We start from the raw sequence: 10,794 nt of genomic DNA, 5'->3' as shown, positions 1-10,794 counted from the left end.
AGGGAACAAATTTTTTATATGAGCTGCTTTTCATCGTGAAATATTATTTAAAATCTCAGGTATACAGTTAAGGATACAGAAGCCATGTGTTTAAACATTTAAGCTGAAGGATGAAATGAAGTGGGACTAAATGAAGTTGGTGGGCAAGCGATGGTCAACTTAACATTAATTTAGGGAGCCTGCTGCCATTACCTTTACTTTATAGCATTAAGCCGCTGTAGTAATTTAGTTATTAATAGTGCTGTATAATTTAGACTTCATACTGTAGTAAATGGAATCTTCTTCACTTCTTAGATGAGATAGTTTGTTGAGGTAGATAAACTTTAACATTTCAAACCATTTACGTGGATACTAAGCTGGAAAAATAGCCTGTTTTTGTGATGTTTTGCATCACAAAAGTCACATATGCCTATTCAGCATACAACAGTGTAGCACAATCACACTGAAGTTATAAAGAGTGTTTCAGCTAAAACTGCTTTTGGAATGAGGCACAATACAGGGCAGTGAGGTTACTTACATGTATCAGTCTTAAAAGCACAGTAACAAACAAAGCAATTAAATTCTGAAGGATACACAGAGGTTATGTACAAATGAATTGTGACTGTGGTACATAAAAGCAAACATCACACGTGGACAGAAAGGATAAAATGAAGAGAAATGCAAGAGGAAATGTAGGTCAGGGCCCCTTTAAACAGTTCCAACAAACTGTGGCTAGAAACACTGCATAAAGAATCAATGACCAAAATCTCACTACTGTCTCTTAGTTTTGTCATGACAAAAGCGTAAGACTGACATTTGAAGATGTTATTAGTCCAGATCACTATCACTGACCCACTGAACTGATTGAATGATAAGCGATAAATGAACTGATATTTTTCTTTGTATTTTGATAATATAATCAATTTATACTTTAATTTTAAACAGTTTGTGCTTTAATTTTAACAGTTTGTACTTCAGTTTTAGTTTCTATCTTGTTTTCCGCTTTGCCAGAAATAAAGCTGAAAATAAATGAATTTCGCTGTGAAGATGGTGTTCGCAAGAGTCACTTGTGGTCAAGTGCATGTGTGTGGTTGCGTGTGTGCGTGTGTGTGTGTGTGTGTGTGTGTGTGTGTGTGTGTGTGTGTGTGGGCGTATGGGGGCGTGTGTGCGTGTGTGCATGTTCACATGTTAATGGGCTAAGGTGTGAGTGTGTTTGTGTGATTTCCTTTAGTAGTATGTGGTCTGACATTTATAAGTGCCAGGCAGTTTCCGTTCACTGAGCCGAGAGAGAGAGAGAGAGAGAGAGAGAGAGAGAGAGAGAGAGAGAGAGAGAGAGAGACGAGAAAAGAAGAGCATGCATATCCATTTAAAGACATTTAAAATCTATATGTTATATGATGCAAAATTTTGAGCACACCTCTGGTCAACGTACATGTTTTGCTGACGCTCTATGTGGCAATAAGTTAATACATCCTCTACATAGAACAAATTAAAAGATGGTAGGTGTAGCATTTTTCTGAACAATATCTACTTGTTGGCTACATTTAACTGAATTGGAAAAAACTAACATCAAATTTGAAATGTGTCACAACTTTTGCACAGGTCACATTCCATTTGCTCCCCAACAACCCCCCCAACCCCCACCTTCACACACACCCTGCCCCCATAAAACATATCATTTAACCTGCGTCACCATACGCCCCTGCATTTTTTGCATACAACTGTATGTTGAAATGACAGATTTAATGTTGAACTCAGAGTTCAGGACACCTGAATGCCCAGTTGATTGGATGTTTTATATTGCTTGAGGTCAAACTTTCCAAGTTGTGAGCTTCTGCTGGTTTTCCTATTTGTGGTTAGTAAAGTTAGTAAAGAAAGTAAAAGTAGAAGCTGAGGTAGAATACTGCCATAGTGAAGCACTGACTTCATAACAGAACTACAATGGAACTTCCTGCTAGCAGTGCAATCAAGTTCATCCCAAAGTCAGTCTAGGAGCTTACGTTTCTTAAGACTATTCCTCTCTTTAGAAGAAAAGTCCCTTTTTAAACTACTAATAAAACATCCCCTTTCATAATAAATGCATCTGCAAAATTAAATCCATCTACCTAAATGATCTACACAAATATTTTATGTAAGTAAAACCTTGCATCTCCAAATAAAAGTGATGTTATAAGAGAAGGAAAAACATTTTAGTATGTTATTCATTCTGGTCCAGCTTTACAGGGCCATCACACAGATAGAAATAAAAGTACTGTGCAGGTACAAACAATGTAAACGTACCCTCGAAGGTACAACGGTGGTTTTAAGGTGCAATTGTGTACCTTTTCATAGCCTAAAGCCTGGAGACAAGACAGGGTGCGTGGAGTCAATACAACTTGGAAAATATAACCTCAATGGATTATGGTAAAGTTGTGTTCCCTGACTAAAGGGAACATAAAAGATGTACCCTTGAGGGTACCACCCCAGTGACAAGAGGGGTACTGACCCAGTGACCGTTTTGTACCTTTATTTCTGTGAGTGCATGATATTTTGATTACAGTGTTAAAAGCAGCTGGCATTTTCAAAATATGAACAAAATAAAAAATTACTACATTGGAGGTATGAGGTGCCACTGACACCTGTATGGACACCTCTATTATGTACAGGGCCTGTACTAAATAAGAGAAATACAATGTAAGCTTCTGACCCAATCGATCAATGGAAAAGAACTACTGCAAGACCAAGATTGATCAGATATTGTTTGGGGGCTGGACCATTCATAACGTTCTCTGTATATCTGTATTAGCAGCACCTCTTTTCTGTTTTATATTTGAATAATCACCATCAGTTTAACTGATACCTGCATTATCTATGCCTGGATTTTACACTTTCATTATTCATACCTGCGTTACCAACACCTGTTCTATCTACACTGTTACTGGTATGACTTTTGTGTTATCATGACATGTTTTACTGGTACCTACATTATTAACACCAGTATTATTGATACTTCTATTGCTGATACATCAGGCAGGAAGTGTCTGTGGTTTCCTTTCTCTAGCATACCTGACTAAACCCCTGAGCTCAACATCAAACTATGAACTGAATCACATAAGGAAGACTGAACTGTATGGTTGTGTCCACTAGGAGGCAGAATCATCCTCTTTGGCTGATTTTGAATAGGGTATGTCCCTGGATCAACATCCTTATGTTGTTCCTGAAGCAAAATTCCTTATAACCAATAACTGCTATGTGATTTCAAAACTGTGTCCCTCATAGTCCTCCCACATTTCATTAAGTGGCTTGGAAACCCCTCCAGAACCCTATGGTTTCTTTCTAAACTTGTAGGTTGTATAGCTGCATTTTAATTCCTAGAATTAGGCAACACATTTTAAGCCCCCAAAAGCCCCCCTAGTAGTGAGTTGCATACACAGCTAGGTAACCTTAGCTGAGCCCTTTTAAACATTTAGCAAACACTTTGAATTAAGGGTTACAAATGAATTAATAACTGGAAGCTAATAAGTAATTAAATGCTCATTGTTTATAGATTACTTAACTGCTCATTAAGCATCAGTTACAGGTATTTATGTGTTAATCCTGTTACATATCTATAGTTACATTTTGCTTCACTGTGCAGTGTCATCTGGAACACAATGCTTGGTCCTACTGTAACTAGTCAAGTCTTAATCATGAGTTCTTTATAATTAGTATAATTATTGTGTATACAGTATAATTAATGACACGAATAATCGGTTTCGTGAGAGGGACACAAATAAACAGATAGTACACAGTTAATGAATAAATAAGCTGTGAACTAATGACAAGCTAAATTATTAGTTACAGCATTAGTTACAGCATAAATTTCTAATTCGCTATGTAACACAAGTTTTGTTCCCAGCTTTTTAATGTTATATTCCAATTGATTATGTCTAAAACAAATTAAAAATTGCTTACATTCATCATAAACTTCGCTTTTGTGACCACGGCAACAAAAATTATGAATTTTTATTATAGAAACAGACGATTTTGCATCTTCTCATTTATACAGTCAGACTAAGAACACTATAGGCATTGCAAATTTACACAGATTACCAAAAACTGTTCAGAAGTGTGTGGTTTTCTGAGATTTACGACTAAACTGCAAATCAGATTCACGAATCAATCCCCAAATATAGTCGCTCATCATGTTCTCGTTATATTGTCCTTGGTAACGGCATTGAAAGTTCATAATGTCCTGGTGGAAGCGCTCGCCTTGCTCCTCTGAATAAGCTCCCATGTTCTCTTTGAATTTATCAAGATGAGCATCAAGGATATGGATTTTGAGTGACATCCTGCAGCCCATTGCAGCATAGTTCTTTATCAGAGTCTGGACCGGTTGTACATAGTTTTCATCTTTATGATTGCCTAGGAAGCCGCGAACCACTGCGACAAAACTGTTCCAAGCTGCTCTGTCCTTCCTATTCAGCTTCTTGGGAAATTCACTGCACTCTATGATCTTCTTGATTTGTGGTCCGACGAAGACACCAGCTTTGATCTTTGCTTCAGACAGCTTAGGGAAAAGATCTTGGAGGTAATTGAAAGCTCTCGACTCCTTATCTAGAGCCCTGACAAATTGTGTTATGAGCCCCAACTTGATGTGTATTTGTGGCATCAGCACCTTGCGTGGGTCCACCAGTGGCTCCCACTTTACATTGTTCTTCCCCACAGTGAACTCTGTCCGCTGAGGCCAGTCCCGCCTGTGGTAGTGCGCTTTAGTATCCCGGCTGTCCCAAAGGCAAATAAAGCAAGGATACTTAGTAAAACCACCTTGGAGGCCCATCAGAAATGACACCATTTTGAAATCTCCAATAACTTCCCAGCCGTAGTCATCATACTTCAAGGCACCTAGCAACATCTTGACACTGGTGTATTCCTCTTTCAGGTGCACCGAGTGAGCTACAGGAAGAGATGGGTACTTGTTCCCATTGTGAAGCAGCACGGCTTTGAGGCTCTTGCATGAGCTGTCTATGAAGAGACGCCACTCATTCGGGTTACAGGTGATACCTATAGCCTCGAATAGACCGGCCACATTGTTGCAAAGCACAGTCCGTCTTGATGACTGAAGAAGGTGGAAAAAACTTGGTGACGCTTCCTCTGACCTGTGACTTGGACGCTTTCATCTAATAAGTTCCATTGCTTGAGCCTTGATGTCAGAAGCTCAGCGTTGGGCTTGATGAGACCAAGGTCTCTGATCAGATCGTTGAGGTCTTTTTGGTTAAGGTAGTATGGCTTCAGCTCCTCATCTGCACATGAAGAGAAATCGTGATCTTCAACATCTTCCTGGGTGTCTGACCTGCTGCTTTCTTCTGAAGGTGGTGTTGCTCTGTCTGGAGGTGTTGGTACAGGAAGTTTAGGGCAGTGTGGTACTGGGGCAATAGATGAAGGAATGTCAGTATACGTTACAGGCGTTGCATTTTTGCCAGTGCGACGTTTGGAAGGGTCCACCATGCAGAAGTAGCAATTTGTTGAGTGATCAGTCGGTTCACGCCAAATTCTTGGGACAGCAAAATGCATGGCTCTCTTCTCTCCCCTGTACCAACCTATAAGCAAAGAAAATAAAATTTGGATTGAGAATTTGATTTAGGCCTATTTCACACTAATGACTAGTGGTATGTGCGATATTAACACAGTTTGAAATCTGTTATATATCAAACAATAAAAAATATCTGTATATATTTGATATATTTAACTACAACATGTGAAAAGGTGTTAATTAAAGCTCTTTTAAACTTTAACTGATTTAAAAATTTTGCAAAATAAAAATTTAAATCTGCTATTTAAGAGAGTATCATTTATCCGCTTACCTTCAAGAGTTTTCTTGCAGTGCTCACATGTGAAATGAGGAGCCCATGGTTTGTCTTGGTCACCAACAGGCATGCTGAAGTATGCTTTGTAGGCCTCACACATCTTAGCAGATGCTGCCACAGAGTACTTTTTCGCTCTTGTCTTTATAAAATGGCCACATACATAGCAAAATGCGTCTGCTGGATGTATGCAACCTCTTGATGCCATCTAAATTGACTAAGTTGCTGTGTACTGTAAGGAAAAAGAAAACTGTAAAGAAAAAAAAACTCGATAAAAATGGTCAATCTTTATTCCATGCAGTATCAAAGTACAAGAGTGTGCTGAGGATTCAGCAGAGCAAGACTGATCACCCGGTAGCAGAGTAACACACAATATATACATTTGAAAGTAGTGGTCCTTCCTAAGCTCCTCCTGTAATGGGTGTGGGGTGAAGTGTGAATACTGTCGTTATCAGAATCTGAATAGAGAATGAATTCACACCTGTCTGTCTAGGTCAATTCCCCTTTGTCTGTGGTGGCTGTTGCCCACTTACTATGCAATCCCAATCAATTAGATCATGTCTCTCCGTCTCTCAGGAAGGGCTATAGTGGCCCTATATAACTGTAGTTATACAGCTACCTACAATTCTGTACAGTCCCAGAAAGTTCTAGGTAATTCTGGACAGTTCTAGAAACTTCTTGATAGTGCTCACAATTCCAGAAGCTTCTTAAGTATCTTGAAATATGGCGAATATCCTTAAAAATAGATCAATTTCAAAATATCATTGTGCTGCCCACAAAAGCAAAGTTTACAGGGAATAATAACTTTTTTCTATTCATTTAGGGTACAAACAATCAGGAAAACACACTTAACAACTGGGAAAACATTTTTCTTTGAAAATTGTTACATGGTGTTATCAAGTACTCAGTCAGTAACTAATGCTTAATAAGCACTTAATTGATATATAAACAAGGAGTATTTAATTACATATTAGCATATAATTAATGAATCTGCAACCCTTAATGATCAAAATCACCTTGCCAAATATGTCAAAGCAATAAAAAACTTTTGTAAGGTTAGGTATTAATGTTGGACAACAAGATCTGGCCCGAAATCAGTGTTCCAATTCCTGCAGGTGTTCAGTGAGGTTGAGGTCAGAGCTACAAGCCATTGGAGTTCCTCCATACCAACCTCAAACCACGTCTTTATGAACCTTGGTGAACAGTGACAGTCATGCTGGAACAGGAAGCTTTTGTCACAAAGTTTGACCTGCAGAACCTCTGGCACTATGGTGGTGTAAGCCCAACTGAAGTCCAATAACAGAATAGGTTTCAGGATTGTCATGATGCTGGAGCATGAGGTGGAGAGCCAAGTTGATGGCGTCATTCACAAGCAACTCTAGGCATTCAAAGACCTTCCTGACTAAAGAGGTCAGGACAACTGGCCTGTAATCATTTAGTCCAGTAATGTTAATTTTTTTGTGGAGGACTTGATTTCTAGCATGTGGGAACAAAGTTCCAGTGATTTGTTGAAGATGTTTGCAAGATTGGTGCAAATTGGTCACAGTTGTGTTTTAGGGTGTGTCGGGAAAGATTAAATCTGGCCCTGGAGCTTTTGCCTAATGAAGAGTCTGTTGACGTCATGCTCACTGATGGTGAAATGGTGAGAGCAGGGAACAGAGGTGGGAGGGAGGAGGAGGAGGAAAGGCACTGAGAGAGAAAGGCTAAAATCTACAGTGGAATACATGCAGTTCATTGCTGAGATTGCAGTATTTCAGGATAAGGGAAGCTGGTGGTCTCATAGATGGTGGTCTTTCCAAACTGAAATTGAGTCGCTAGCAGAGTCAGTTTTTTCTTTGCTGCTTTAGTCTCTTCTCTACAGGTCTATGTAGAGAATTCTGTCACCACTCCTGAATGCTCCTTCCTTTTCCCTCCAAAGCTAAGAGTTCAACTGAAAACCATGGTGTATCTACGCTGTATATTTCACTCATGCTATGGTTGAAGTACAGCTGGATAAAGTTGCTCATGCTGTTCTAGGACCATTATTGCCATATTGATCCTGAAGAGAGAGGTCCTTTAGGAGTTCATTTGAATGCATAACCTTTACTTAATCTTAAACCTATTGTTCAACTTACCTAACCTCCCATGATCTCTCTCTGTCCTCATCTGGGCCAGGAATATCCCTCACAGCACCAGCTTGACAAAGGTGGAAACCCTCCATTGGTTATCTTTGGCCACATTCTCTTTCTTTCTCTCAACCCGTTCCCTCCATTTCAGCCTAAAAGCTTCACTTTATTGAGGCCATTTTCTTTACCAAAGCCTCCATGACTTTTTGATCTGAGCTTCTCTGGCCTGTCGCTCTTTGTTGGAGCAGGAGCCTCGCACTCTGTACCTAAATCTCATTTTTCCTCATTCACCTTGGCACAGGCTTGCTCCAGCCTTTCTGTTGGGACCTGTTGTTTAGCATCCAGTCTGTGGAAGCTTGCTTTTCCAATGTGGTCCACAGTGCTTCCAACTTTCCTTTCCCCTTCTCCACCTCGTTAACTTTGCTGTCCATTTCCTCTTCCTCTTGTCTCATCATTTCCATTGTGCTCTTGCTCTCCATGAAGTTTGGCTTCTACATGTACATAATCCTTTTTGAAGCAGCCATGATCTCTCTTTTCTCTCTCTCAAATTCAGCTAATTTATGTCTCTCAACCTTCAAGGTTCAAAGGCTCAAACTTCTCTATTCCCTTCTTAATCCCAATCTCTAGCAACTTCTTTTTGCCCACATTTTTTTTTCCAAAAAAACTCTCCTTCTTTCACTGTTCCTATAGACTTTTTCTAGTATTCAATTCTTAGTTTCTCCTCTATCTCTTTAAACTTCTTGGACTTTTTTTTTGGAAAACTGACCCAACATTACTCAACAATCCCCAACAGCCTAATAATGGCAGTTGGCTTCATACTATTCCAGAGTAAGAACAGACAAGCCAAGTGTAAATGGAGGAGAACAGGTCAACAGCGTCCTGTGGCTAGCGTGCTATGACCACTGTTGAAGGACTAGAGGATGATTAACTCATACCGTACAGCAGGAGATGAGCTGTCATCTCTGGCTTTACATCTACAGGCATGTGACATTGCAGGTGTGTCTAATAGAGTGGACAGTGAGTGGACACACTGTTTAAAACTCCAGCAGCACACACACACACACACACACACACACACACACACACACATATATATATATTGCTGTTGTCAGATCAAAACCATGGACCATCCCCAAAATGATAACTTGACAGGAGAGGAAAAAACCTACTTTACTTTTAATGTAAGTCAATGGAACCAGACATTTTTCCAAGTCATTTTGGGCTGTTTCTTTAGGTCCATTTGTCATGAAATTCAAACGCAATGTAAAGGCCAACAGATATTTTCAAATTATGTCAAAAACCAAAAAATGACAAAAATGGAGACACAAGGTTTTCTCCCGACAGCAACTATATATATATATATATATATATATATATATATATATATATATATATATATACATATGTATTGGTTTCCCTAGGGCTGGAAATCAGAATTTTTTGTGCCAGATTAAATAAATACAGATGTCTATCCAGAGCAGGTTGCCCCAGAGACACCTGTTGTTCAAAGTCATCTCACTGATTTGTCATCAAGAAGTCAGTGTAATGATTATTATAGAACTGAGACACTCACGGATAAAGAAATACAAGCAGACTTGAATGTTGAAGTCAAAATCCAAAATCGTCATCAAATACAGGCAAAAAGGTCAAGGCACAAAAACAGAGATCATACATGGTCAAACACGATAATCAATACAACAGAAAGAACACTCAGTAGTTTGCAAATGAAAGAATACCTCGCAACTAACTACTGCTAAAGCCCGGGCTTATAAGCTAAACTGATGAGGTCATATGATCATTGATACAGGTGTTGCACGTTAGAACTCAGGCGAATGAATGAAATTGTCTTCGGCTCTGGAATCAATCAGGGCTGAAACGAAAAGAGATTGAGTCTCCACGTGCTGTCCAGGGGTTGGCGCCTTTGTTATTTGTAGTCTGATTCAGCACTCGATGGAGTCAATGTCTGGCTTTACCCCAATAGAGACACAGTTGTTCTCTGAAGTGGCATTGTCTCTCTTCTTGGCATAGCCAAAAGGACTCATACTGCGTGGGCTCTGTGCAGTCAGTCGGTTCGGAAACTACTTTGACTCTTGCCAATGTTCTTTTGGTCATTGTTTTGCTTTTGGATGGTATGCATTGATGTAGCAACTGATTCAAATGGATTGCGAGATTAATTAGCTGATTGAGACTCATCCTTACATGCGAGTTCATTCAAGATATCTGCATTCAATCCTTGTTCCACCCACTGCTAGCTGCTAGGGTACAGAACTGCAGAGAGTAGTCAACTACTGAGCGATAACCTCAACGTAGTTTAGACAACAGTTCACCACTAACCTTGCCCTCAGTTTTAAATTCCATTATGAATTGGGCATAAGATAATCGATGGATATGAATCCAACTAGCAGTAGCCTATTTCAAAGCTTTATTAGTTAATCATGACACTATGAAGGAAATCTTGGCTTGGTCTGAACTGAAGGGGGAATTCTCAAAACACTGAACATTGAAGTAAGAATCCACGATACTTATGTGGATCTCCCTAAAATTGATCGTTTACCTACAGGGAATACGGAAGAAGAAGCCTCAAATTGTGCTTGGGGGGCCTGAGATGTGACTTCCTGTGACGCTAGGTTCATGTTTTGCACCTGGCTGGTTAATCCCTTTACACTTGTCACTAGTTGAGCTAGCAGACTTTGCTGTTCAGTTTGTTGGTGAGCTAGTGTTTCAAGTGAATGGGTTACTCCCGTCAAAACATGTAGATGATGCCCGAGCCACTGTCCTTTCTCCGTCAGGGCTTTCTGGAAAGCTTCCGGATCCGCTGTTTGCATAATTGCTGAGGTGTTCTGTAATGATTATCACAGAATTGAGAATTTCGCGGATAAAGGATTGCA

Source organism: Pygocentrus nattereri, chromosome 1, assembly GCF_015220715.1.
Source record: "Pygocentrus nattereri isolate fPygNat1 chromosome 1, fPygNat1.pri, whole genome shotgun sequence".
NCBI lineage: Eukaryota > Metazoa > Chordata > Actinopteri > Characiformes > Serrasalmidae > Pygocentrus > Pygocentrus nattereri.
Note: the sequence above shows the minus strand (reverse complement) of the source record.